General features: G+C 36.6%; 1 long non-coding RNA gene across 1 annotated transcript; it reads right to left on the bottom strand.

Moving 5' to 3' along the window:
- Nucleotides 1–10,548: 10,548 nt before the first annotated feature.
- LOC145601186 (uncharacterized) lies at nucleotides 10,549–11,226 on the bottom strand. Its single transcript, XR_014104354.1, has 3 exons — nucleotides 11,148–11,226; nucleotides 10,962–11,060; nucleotides 10,549–10,858 (listed from the first exon to the last, which is right to left on the bottom strand). It is a non-coding gene; the product is annotated as an uncharacterized LOC145601186 (long non-coding RNA).
- Nucleotides 11,227–13,202: the final 1,976 nt, after the last annotated feature.

The raw sequence follows: 13,202 nt of genomic DNA, 5'->3' as shown, positions 1-13,202 counted from the left end.
CCTTCAAATATGCGATCCTTTATTCATAAACCACTTTGAGCCTCGTCTAACGATAGACCTTTCTTTCTTCAACCTACATCTACCTAACCTTGGGATGGGATGGTGTGTAACTTATGCAATTCTAAAAAAAAGATCTTGAGTAATTCAAAAGATTAAAATAGAAAAAATAAGCAAGCAAAAATAAATAAAAGTGTACAAAAGGGCAAGTGTTCCAATGTCTTTGATATGAAAATATCTTCGATAAGAACACGTCTAAGATTGCGTCTCTTATCGAGTGCGCGGTACCGTGCCAGAGAAACATGAATGCCAAGTGAGTGATAGACCGCATGATCGGGATTTCCCACACTTATTAAAATAAAATAAATGCTAAAACAAAAGAAAGAGCTAAAAAAAAAGAGAGTAGAAAACCTCAAGCATAAAAATACAAATATTCAAAAGCAAGGTTGCACACCTTGGGGGCTTATCTAGGGTCTTGAGCCTTTATCCCTTTTTTCTATAACCTTTAGCCTAACCACGTTACAACCCTTAAAAAAAACCTTTTGGAGGTATACACACTTGTGCGAGGTTCGGCTAGAGCTACGTTCGGCCTGATTCCTAACGGATACGTAGGCGACCTCACATCGAGGTGCGGCCGTAATAAACATGCATTCATATTCACATTCACACACTTGCACCATGATCATATCAAGGGATCTCCAATGCTCATCCCTATTAACTTAGAGCTAGACTTGGGGGCTTGATCCCTACATCATTAGCTTACCTAGCCTAAGAGTCACCATTATTTGGCTCTTCTAACAATATATTTTCCCACACACTTAGCTCTTACAACCTAACTTTAGTGTCACTTTCACACACATCACAAATACATGACCAAATATATTTCCCTTAGGAACCCTTTGTCATGAAATCTTAACATAACGCTGAAGCATGCCTTGTCATATCAACATCACTCATCAACCATAATGGTCATTGCATCACGAAGTATGAAGTGCTTAGCCTCCGTGCCTAAGTTACCCAAATACTTTCATCATGGAGTCAACAGTTGAGATAGCCTAGGATGGGTTAATCCTTGAACCTTGAGAGATAGTATCAAACAACATTTGACTAAGCTCATTCAACATGCATCTTCAAACTTTTGATTTTCTTTTTCGCGTCTTTCTTTTTCGGGAGAAAGTCGGTACCCTCCACTAAAATGACGGAAAATTCTTTGCATTTTCGAGTCGCATAATCAACACTATGCACACACGGGTCATGAGTCTAACACATGTGTCATTACACTTTGAGTCGAGCCAACCTCGAGTTAGTCATATCGAGTCAAGTTCATACCTTGAGTCGTGTCAAGTCGATGAGTCAAGCAACATTAAGCCTTAGGTCAACCCTAAGATAATTAAAGAAATTGGCAAATTTCTATAGTCAAAAATAAATACAGGTGCAGCAGAATAGGGAAGACCCTACTCTAATTCTTGGCGCCAGAGATATCTCAGCAACGACAGAGCTCAAAGCCTCCCAGAAAGGTGATTTCGACCTCATGCAGCAACGTCGGATTCCTTGGTATGCCAGTTAGCCCCTATAAGCAATTTGACATGATTAAATAGTCGGTTTGATTACAATTGCAATAAGTGATCGACCTGACGAAAGATCGTCTCACTTAGCTTAAGCGCCTAAAACACTGGCTCATTACAATCGGTTCAAAAGCAAGCACTTAAACGACAATATTTTAAAATATGGATCGTCGCGCATTCTTATTAAACGAAAAAGTTTTCCAAAAATTGGATTGTCATCCCCAACTAATAGTATTTCCAAAAATGGATTGTCATGCATCTTCTTCAACGACAATTTTTCCAAGATTGGATTGTCATCTCTGGTAAAGTTTCCAAGCGTGGATTGTCGTGCTCCTTCTTTGTTTGGCAAGTTTTTTCCAAGTTCGGATTGTCATACATTCGTCGGCTCGTTGGCAAGTTTTCCGAGATTGGATCGTCATACACCCAGTTCCCTTGGATCGTTAAGGGGTGTAACCTTCACCTCGTGATGGTTTACAAGTTCCTTAAAAACTTGTTGGCGACTCTTTTGCTCTATCTTCTTCCCTTTTGGACGCCACCGTACTTTAGTGTATGATCACAGTGGGTTTCAAGCTAGTGGGATTTTAAAGGCTTGAAACTATTCCCTATAATTATAAATATGTGTTTTGTAGGAGCAAGAGGTAGAGTTTCGGCCGTGGGCCGATTTCGACATTCTTGCGCTTGCAGCGCAGTACACTGCTCAGCATCGGTACTTTCAAGGGACGTAAGACGCTTGTTGACTCGAATGAACAATACAAGAGGGGGGGTGAATTGTATTGTAGAGGAACTAGGGTAATTTTTGCGAAATTCTTAAAGGAACTTAAACAAAAACTTTAAAGTGCAAGAGAGATTTTACGTGGAAAACTTCTTGGCCCTAATCAAGAAGAAAAACCACGACCACAAGGGATTTTCAACTCAACTCTTAATAATAATAGGGCAAACAACCTATTACAAATTAAGACTCTAAACTCAAGTTCCTCAATGAACTTAAGTTCCCCCTTAACTGATCCCTCAATCAGTTAAGCTCTCGAATCTCTCTCTTTCTCCTCGCTTCACTCAAAGCAATTACACACTCTAGAGTTTACCCAAACTCTACCCCCAATACAACTCAAGACAAAACCCCTAAGATGCTAAGTACAAGGACACTCAAGGACTTAAGTGGATTTTTGACTCTTTTCGAAAAACTAAGAATTGTAATGCTCAAGTGTACTTTTTAAAACAGAAAACTGATCCTATTTATATAAGAGGAAACCAGTTGAAACCTTACGTTTACCTTAACTCCCACTACACTACAACTTCCATGAAATAAGGGAGTGCAGTTCGTGGATGCTTGGGCAGCAAGCTGAAGCGCACAAAAGGAAGTGGTTCCTTTATTTTCTCAACTTCCTTGACTAAGTAAAAAGCCGTTTTTCAAAAAATAGTTTTACCAAGTCAGATTTTCCAAAAGATTAGGATAAAATAAAAACAGAAAATCTTTTAAATAAATAAGATATTTTTCACCTAAAAAATAGTTTTCAGAAATAAGATTAAATCTTGTTTAAAACAAGGAAAATAAAATCTTTAAAACTTGAAATTAAATCCACTTAAATTCTATCAATTTGCCACGTACTTAACATATATACAAGAAGCCTAAAATAAATAATAAAGATACAATAGACTCCTTGGAACACAATGAAGCTTCGACTCTGGAGCTTCAGTTCCTCACTAAAGGAACTTGGCTACTGATTGTCTTCTATGCTTGTCCACAGCTCATCCTTTAGACTTGTTCCATGCTCCATTCTAACTCTAGAACTTCGTTGCATATAAAACCTGTCAAGTACATCAAAGCTAATAGACAAAAGTTAAAGCCCTTATGGTCTGCTTAGGTTCCTTGAGTCATCATCAAAACTTAAGATCAACAATATTCCCCCTTTTTGATGAATGACAAACCTAAGCAAACTCATAAAAAAAAATTGAAGAACAATCAAAGAAAAACTAAAAATGAAAATGAACTAAAAAATTGAAGGACATTCAAAGAAAAACTAAAAATCAAAATAAACTAGCTACAATTAAACAAAGAACTGAATGAAAGTTATAACTTCTATTTGTTTTTTTTAGATGGATGGAGAGCTTGTCAACAATTGAGTTTTGCCTTTTTTCCCCCTTTTGGCGTTCATCAAAATTAATGCACACAAATACACATATCTAAACACAGCACCATTTTAATGGTTTGTGTCCAAAGCATAGAGCAAAGCACATATAGGCAGAAATAGTATGCAAATAGTCATAAAGCAAGCAAGCAACATCCATATAAACAAATTGATGTTCCTCTAGAACAACAAAAACAAAAGAAAATACCCTGTTTTAAGTGTTTATTGACCCAAAAGAAGAAAAAAAAGAAACAAGTTCAAATCGGATCAAGTTCAAGAAAATAAAGGATTAGAGCGAAGACAGGAACATCAAGCTTTAGGGGCAGAGGAATGGGTCTCTTCTTCAGCACCATTCTCTGGCACCTCTTCAATGACCAAGTCCTCCAATTTCTTCAGCAAGTCAGCCTGCCCTTTGGAGAGAGTTGATGTGTTCTGATGCATTGCTGAGGTGAGCTCTGTGGAAGCTTTCACCAAGTCTGACACTACCTTCTCAAGAGCTTCAATTCTTTGAATCAACCCTGGTTGAGCATCAACTAGCTTGTGCACTGTCTCCTTAAGAGCCTTAAGTTCCAAGGTGGAACTCACAGTGCTGAAGCGAGCAAAACCTGAACCTGTAGGAAATGTTTTTTCAACAGAAGCTTGAAGAATGCCCTGTTCCCCCCTGAGAACCAGTTTTCTCTTCAAGGATCCTTTGATCCCCTGGTGCACTGTTTCTCTCTTCACTCAGATCAACCACTGCAGCAGACTCAGCCTTGTCCTTCCCTTTTGACCTTATAGTCAACCTAGTACTCTTTCTCTTCCCAGAGCTTTGAGTACCCTTTGGATTTGACATAACAATCACCTCTTTCCTTTCCTGTTCACCTTTTTTCTCATTGTCCTCTTCCTCCAACCATTTATCCAACTCTTCATCCTCCTTTTTCTTCAAACCACTCTCATCCTGTTTAGGTTTAGAAAGGGATTTTGAGAGAAATTGAGTAGTTCCCTCAACAATAGTTAGGTTTCGGGCTTCTAGTGTTTTGGGTTGGACAAAATGGTTGGTTTTAAGCTTAAGGGATTCATAGTTAGTCATGGAGATTCCACAACTTTCAAGAAGAGTAATTATCAAATTGGCATACCCAACCTTTAAGTGATTGGCAAGACAATGAGTGAGGTGCTGGATCATCAAAGAAGGAAAATTTATCTTTATTTTGTTTTCAAGACAATACATAAGCACAACATCAAGGTGATTTGCCTCATGCATATGCTGGGTTCTCGGAATGATAGCTAGATGAACAAAAATAAACAGCAGCTTTTGAATAGGTGAAAACAGGTTATGGTTGGTTCGAACTTTGGATGCCTTACCACCAATTGATTCAACAATCTTTTCAATAGAAACACCCTCAACACTTAATTCAGTTTCTCCCTTAAAATACTCATCAAATCCCTCATTAGGGGTTCCAAACACAGCAGCTAAATCATCAGCATCAAAACTAATTTTCTTGTTTTTAAGTTTGCTAACACAAACACCATTCACATTCTTAAAATTCGCACAAAATTCCTTTAACGGTGCATGTGCAATCACATTGTCATAACCTTCACTAAACAGCTTAATCCAATTTTGTGCTTCAAGAATATCAAGAAGTTCAGAGTACTTACTCGATTCGCACCACTTTAGATTTATACAAAACCCAGGAATGAACCGCTCAGAGCTGGCTTCAAGCCTTTTGACAGCAGCGGACTTCGACTTTTCCCCCTGAATTGGTTCGCCCAGTTCCTCATAGTCCAATTCTTCTTCAACCTCGATCTTTCTCTTTTTCGAATCACTGCGAGCCATGGGTTTGTTTTGGGGTTTTTCAGCAATGGTTTTGACTGAGGTGTCAGTCTCTATTTCCATGGGTGATTCCTTTTGAGGAGAGTTTTGAATTTTGGGTGAGATTTCCATGGGAATTGGAGAGGTGTCACTAAAAAGGAGTGTGTATTTTACGGAGTGAGGTGGTGAGGAACAGTGGTTAGGGTTTGGATTCATTATATAGTGGTGGAATTTAGAGGGGTGAGTTTGGTCGGTGGAATGGTGTAGAAGGTTAATTGAATGGGGTAGGTGTCGATTGATGAAGGATGACACAAAACTTTTCTCTTGGTCAGATTTTAATGTGATTTGACATGAAGGGTTTAGATTAATTGAGGATAAATTTTGATCAGGAACTTTGAATTGAATGCAAAAGGTCACGGGTATTTAATCAACAATTTCAAGGAACGAATTTGAATTTTAAAAGATAAGCGATGAAGAATAATTCAAAAAGATAAGATGTTAAGTAGATAAAATTAATCAATTGACTAGTTAATTAATTCACAAAAAGATAGAATAAAATCTTATAGATTATTTCGGAGGAACTAGGAATAAATCAACATAGTTTGTAATAACACAGACATGCCTAATGCAATTTGATTTCTTCACATACAGCCACAATCCCATATGTATTGCCAAACACTCTAATGCGTAGGACTATGTTTTCACATATACATATTGTGTAAGATACATATAATGCATGCATGATTGACTTATACCTTGGGGGAACTTGAGGTCTTCTTAACTCAATTGTATCATACCAAGTTCCATGCGCATCTTTTCAAATTTGTCCCTGCTCAAAGGCTTAGTAAAAATGTCAGCTATCTGATTTTCAGTTTCACAAAAATCTAACTTAATTAAGCCTTTTTCCACATTATCTTAAGGAAATGATGCCTTATGTGAATATGTTTCACACGAGAATGATGAACTGGATCTTTTGAAATGCATATGGCACTAGTATTATCACAATAGATAGGAATGCAATTATATTTCATACCATATCTCTTAGTTGTTGTTTTATCCAAAGTACTTGAGAACAACTGGCTGCAGCTGCCACATATTCAGCTTCAGCAGTTGAAAAGGCCACTATGTTCTGTTTCTTGGATCCCCAAGAAACTAGGCATGGCCCGAGAAACTGAACCATTCCTGAAGTACTCTTCCTATTCACCAAATCTCCTGCATAGTCAGCATCTGCAAAACCTTTTAAATCAAAAGTATCACTTCTAGGATAGAAGAGACAAAGATGGTCAGTTCCTTTGAGATATCGTAGGATCCTTTTTACTGCTGTAAGATGTGACTCCTTAGGATTAGATTGAAACGTTGCACATAAGCCAACACTAAATGCAATATCAGGTCTACTAGCAGTTAAGTATAAAAGGGATCCAATCATACCTCTGTATTTGGTTTGCTCTACGCTAGTTCCTTGTAGATCTTCATCTAATCTTGTGCTTGTTCCCATTGGTATATGGTTGGTCTTTGCTTGGTCAAGGTTATATTTCTTCAGTAGTTCCTTGACATACTTTTGTTGGTGAATTGCAATACCTCTTTTTGTTTGTTTGATTTGTAGTCCAAGAAAGAAGTTGAGTTCCCCCATCATGCTCATCTCAAATTCACCACTCATTAGCTCAGCAAAGTACTTGCACAAGTTTTCGTTAGTTGCTCCAAAAATAATATCATCAACATATATTTGAACAACTAGTAAATCAGTTCCTTCAGATTTTAAAAACAAAGTTTTATCTACTTTACCTCTTTTAAAATCATTTTGAATAAGGAACTTAGAGAGCCTTTCATACCAAACTCTAGGTGCTTGTTTCAACCCATAAAGAGCTTTATCAAGCTTAAAGACATGATTAGGAAATTGGGGATTTTCAAAACCTGGAGGTTGTTCCACGAACACCTCCTCTTCAAGAAAGCCATTTAAGAAAGCACACTTAACATCCATTTGATACAGTTTGAAACCCATAAAAGAGGCAAAAGCAATTAACATTCTAATAGCTTCTAATCTAGCAACAGGAGCAAAAGTTTCTTCAAAGTCAATACCTTCTTGCTGATTATAGCCCTTCACAACAAGTCTTGCCTTGTTTCTTACAATTGTTCAATATTCATCCAGCTTGTTCCTGAATACCCACTTGATTCCTATAACCTTTTTGTGCTTAGGTTTTTCTTCAAGATGCCAGACCTTGTTCCTCTCAAACTCATTGAGTTCATCTTGCATGGCAATTATCCAGTCAGCATCCTTTAGAGCTTCTTCATGATTTCTTGGCTCAATAATGGATAGGAAGGCTTGAAAGGCACAGAAGTTCCTCATCTGTGATCTGGTCTGAGTTCCTCTACCAATATCACCTATAATAAGGTCTGTTGGATGAGAGCCTTGGTATTTGAATGGATTTGGTTGAAACTCTCTGGCAGGAACTCCTATTTGAGGCACTTCTTCTTCAGCTTCTTCTGCATTTTCCTCGTTGCAAGATTCTCCATGATCTTGTTCCTCCGGGGTTTCTTGATTAGGAACTTCAGCATTTTCTTGATGTTCTTGCTCAGGTTCCTCACTTACTTCCTTGGTTTGCTTGGAGGTTTCTTCCTCTTCTTCCCTGTCTCTAATCATACCAATTTCATAATCAATATTGTCTTGTTCCTGCACATTCATAAACATATTAGATTCATCAAATATCACATGAATGCTTTCTTCTACTCACAATGTATTTTTATTATAAACTCTGTAAGCTTTGCTATTTGATGCATAGCCAAGGAACACAGCTTCATCACTTCTTTCATCAAATTTTCCTATGTTCCTTTTCCCATTATTATGAACAAAGCACCTGCATCCAAAAGCTCGAAAGTGAGAAATATTGGGTTTTCTGCCCTTAAACAGTTCATAAGGAGTCTTATTGATGATTGGTCTCATCATAACTCTGCTAATGATATAGCATGCAGTATTAATAGCTTCAGCCCAGAAGTTCCTCGGAAGACCACTAGCTATGAGCATAGTTCTTGCCATGTCTTCTAAAGTCATGTTCTTCCTTTCAACAACTCCGTTCTGTTGAGGAGTTCTAGGGGCTGAAAAGTTATGATCCATGCCATTTTCTTTGCAAAAGTCATCGAATCTTTAATTCTCAAACTCAGTTCCATGATCTGATTGAATGTGGATAATTTGATTTCCACTTGTCTTTTGTACTCTTTTGGCAAAGGACACAAATTCATCAAAAGTTTCATCTTTGCTAGACAGAAAAATCACCCAAGTAAATCTAGAAAAATCATCAATAATAACTAAAACATATTTCTTTCCACTTCTACTTTGAACACGCATGGGACCACACAAGTCCATATGAATTAGCTCCAATGGCTTTGTGGTGCTGACCATGTTTTTGCTTTTAAAAGAAGACCTGACTTGCTTGCCTCTCACACATGCATCACAGATGTGTTGTATGAGGAACTTGACTGAGGGAAGCCCTACAACCATGTTCCTTGCTCTAAGTTTATTCATGAGTGAGAAGCTAGCATGTCCAAAACGTTTATGCCATAATAAAGGATCATCATTAATGACACTTAAGCAGGTAAGGTTGTTCCTTGGAACAGAATTTAGATCCACAATGTATGTGTTCCCTTTTCTAGTTCCTTCAAGAACAACCCTTCCTGTTTTATCATTAATGATGTTACATGAATCAGAGGTAAAACTTACAGAGTTTCCTTTATCACAAAATTGTGATATGCTCAGCAAATTGTGCATCAAACCCTCGACCAGAAGTACATTTTCTATTGAATGAGAACTGGACCTTCCTACTTTTCCTTTAGCAATTACTTCACCCTTTTTGTTGTCTCCAAAGGTCACAGTTCCTCCTGGATAGGCCTCTAGTGAGAGAAACTTTGATTTATCTCCTGTCATTTGCTTTGAACAACCACTGTCGAGGTACCACGTGTTGTTCCCCCTCACTAGGACCTGCAAAAGAACTTAATGGTTAGATTAAGGAACCCGGGTTTCCTTGGGTTCCTTGGACGTTGAAGCAATATCAGATTTCTTTACCCAAACTTGCCTAACATTCTTGCTAACAGAATGTTCCTTCTTGTTGCAAGTAGTAACAAGATGACCAGTCTTACCACAGAAGGTACATACTTTGTAACTAGGCAGGTCTACATATTTTTTTCTTGCCCTTATGCTTAGAACGTATGAATCCTAGACCTTCAGTTCTTTTGGTTTGAGCATTCTCAATCCACTTAGGAATTCCAAACTGACTAATCACTAGTAGAAAAAGGCTTATTTGCGTCGCTCATTTATAGTGTATTTGTGCCGCTTCTATGAGCGACGCAACTGCTCGCGACGCAAATGACTTTTAAGTCATTTGCGTCGCTCCTAGGGGCGACGCAAATACGAGTCATTTGCGTCGCTCCTTTATAAACAAGCGACGCAAATGACTTTTTTTATAAACTTATTTTTTGTCATTTGCGTCGCTCCTTTATAAACAAGCGACGCAAATAACTTTTTTTATAAACTTATTTTTTGTCATTTGCGTCGCTCCTTTATAATAAGCGACGCAAATGACTCTTCTGACAAACTTATTTTTTTTATTTGCGTCACTCTTTTCTAAAGGAGCGACGCAAATAACTCTTTAGATAAACTTATTTTTTGTTATTTGCGTCAGTCCTTTATAAAGGAGCGACGCAAATGACTTTTCTGATAAACTTATTTTTAGTCATTTGCGTCGCCCCTTTATAAACAAGCGACGCAAATGACTCTTTTGATAAACTTTTTTGTTATTTGCGTCGCTCCTTCATAAACAAGCGACGCAAATGACTCTTCCAATAAATGCATTTTTTGTTATTTGCGTCACTTGTTTATATAGGAGTGACGCAAATGACTGAGTAGACAATACAAAACTGCTGTATTTGCGTCACTTGTTTGTTTAATGAGTGACGCAAATGAGGTGAATTTTTTTTTTTTAATTATAATATAATAATTGCCTTGTATATGTTTGTAGTACCTGTTTTACTAGGTATAAAGTAATATGCTAACGCTAATATAATTGAAATTAAAATGCAATATTATTGAATAATGCAAATGTAAATTTCGGCAGAGTCTCCTTTGTAATTTGGCCTACCCATAAAATTGGGAATGACGGCATTATATTAACAACCTGTCCAATAATTTACATCTCAATATCATAGACATTATACTCATCATCCCAACACCAATTAACCAAATTACTTCATTTCAAGCCTATAATCCAAAACAAGAGTCAAACATGCGCTAAGTGGTAAATCTAAAGTTCAACATTACATATAAAATACTCTGCCCAAATATCTCGGATCTCATTTATCTCCTCCTCGGTGTACGGTGTAGTTCTTGAAAAATCCTATTAACACAACAAATATACAAGAGGAAAGTTTTAATTCAAGATTGTAGCTAACATCAAATTGTATTTATCAAACAAAAATGAAATATTTGACAACTCATACCTGAATAGGATCTTCACTGATATGGTGATGTTCAAGTATTTCGTACATATAACGCATGACGTAGTAGCCACACTCACGTCCACCCAATTGTTGAGGACACTACATGTAATATATTTGTAAGTTGAATTAAATTGCTATACTTCAATTATTAAGAAACTAAAATTTAGGGTTAGAAATTAAGGTAACCTGTCCCAAATGCCATGTCAATTTACTTCCCCTAGATTGTCCACTTAATGCCTTAAAACTTCGAAAAGCATTACACATTTGAAACAAATAACATATATATTACCCTTACACACATAAAATCATGACATTAATAACAAACTAGACTTACTTTGTCATTGCAAATTTAATTGCTAAATTTTGCTTCTGCCTCAAAGAATCAAAGATGATGACTTCACGCTTAGCCATGCAGAACCCAATGATTCCTACATAATAAATTAGACACACATTTGTAAAAGAGTAAAATAATATCAACAATTTGCAATGTTCAAATAAATATTCTTTGATTTATTCTCTGTTTGGTGTTTTAAGGCAACAATGCTAAACTCTTCAATTCCTCGTAAAAAACTTGTACAATTTCGTTTACCATACATCCAACTTCGATCCATTTTCAACCACTGAATAACAAAATTAATTTTAAGATAATGTGTATATTTTGTAACATATATAGCTCCTTAACCATAAACAAGAATATAAGGCATCAAACATTTTCATTCAAAGTTTATATCATGTAAATGCAACTCCGGATGATCCAATAAGGTCCTTATCACTCCAACCTAACCCATTCTTGAATGTCCTATCTCACTAATAACTACTTGTAAAGTTTGGTTCTAAAGAAAATCCGGCAGCATTTCCCTATAGTTCTCCAAGCACACAATGTAGATAATCGGCTATCAACATATGTACCCAGAGAACAATCGGGAAATAGTGAGCCATGATCTTCTTAGATCCAAAACAATTCAAGTAGTTATCACCTAAATGAGATAGAACATTCAAGAACAGTCCCAAACCGGGGACTATTCAAGACTTACTCCTAATGAGTAAGCCCTGAACGGGTATCTAAGTCAATGATGCAAGTATTATTGCAATTCCAATCAATTATATCACAATTAAAAATCTCATACAATTCACAATCATTATACTAACCAGAACAAATAAGTTAATATTGCAAAGAATGGTTCAGATATATATACCACAAGTGAAGACAATCTCGTATGCGTACTACCGCCTTAATCGTTTGTCCACAACCAGAACCTCGAGCAACTTGTGGAATTCACTTCCGCATAATTAAGAATCTGCCATAAAAAATTACATATATTAAACCAACATAGTTGATTCAACTTAATCTGCCATGTGACATAAAAGTTGTTATTCGGCATTGATTCTATTCTTTAATCCTCTTTTTGTTTTCTTTTCTGATCAAATTTGACTTTATTACATATCTTTATAAGTAAAGGTGGGGGTGCATAACTGCATATGTAATAGTCAGGTGTGACGGGGTTCAAGCAAAGAGCAGGAATCTTAGTGGATCATAATTTTCACCAAAACCTTACCTAATTAATTAATCATACTAATAATTTTCTTCATAAAATCAGATCAAGCAACCCATTCCTAAGAGGTATTCACAATATTTGACTCACGTGACGCCATGTGAGTCCGTAGGAGCAATTTTTTAATTAATGGCAGATCTACTGGTACCGTACTCACCCCCTTTCCTTTATATCTTATTGTTTATAGTGGACAGGAATACATACAACATATACTATATATGATGATCACAGAAAGTGACAAAACCAAAAGGGACAGTCCAAATATTAAGTATCTTTGTCCCTGTGATTATGATAATCACTTTGTCTGACCACGTATTTGCGTGTGTGCTCGTGATCCTAAATCTCATAGAACAAGAGCGAGCACGAGAGAAATAGAGTTCAGGACATTACTGAAAGTGCCTAAGTAGAGGTACTTGTTCTCATAAACGCACCCAATTCGTGCTTCCCATCACCCATTATGATGATGCCTACAAAAAAATTAAATGATAAAAAATAATTTTAATAAGACATTCAAAGAATCATAGATGTCAACCAGTAGTATATTGCAAAACAGCAACTGTAAAAATCTACAGACTAAATGCAAACAAATTTGCAGAACAAATGGAGCACTAACAATTATCCATAGTAAAAGAACACAATCTATTAAATTACTTTAGTTTGAAGTTTGAAACTTCAAAGAAACCATGGT

This window comes from Chenopodium album, chromosome 1 (assembly GCF_948465745.1).
Source record: "Chenopodium album chromosome 1, dcCheAlbu1.1, whole genome shotgun sequence".
Taxonomy (NCBI): Eukaryota; Viridiplantae; Streptophyta; class Magnoliopsida; order Caryophyllales; family Amaranthaceae; genus Chenopodium; species Chenopodium album.
Note: the sequence above shows the minus strand (reverse complement) of the source record. Positions and strands in the feature narration are given on the sequence as shown.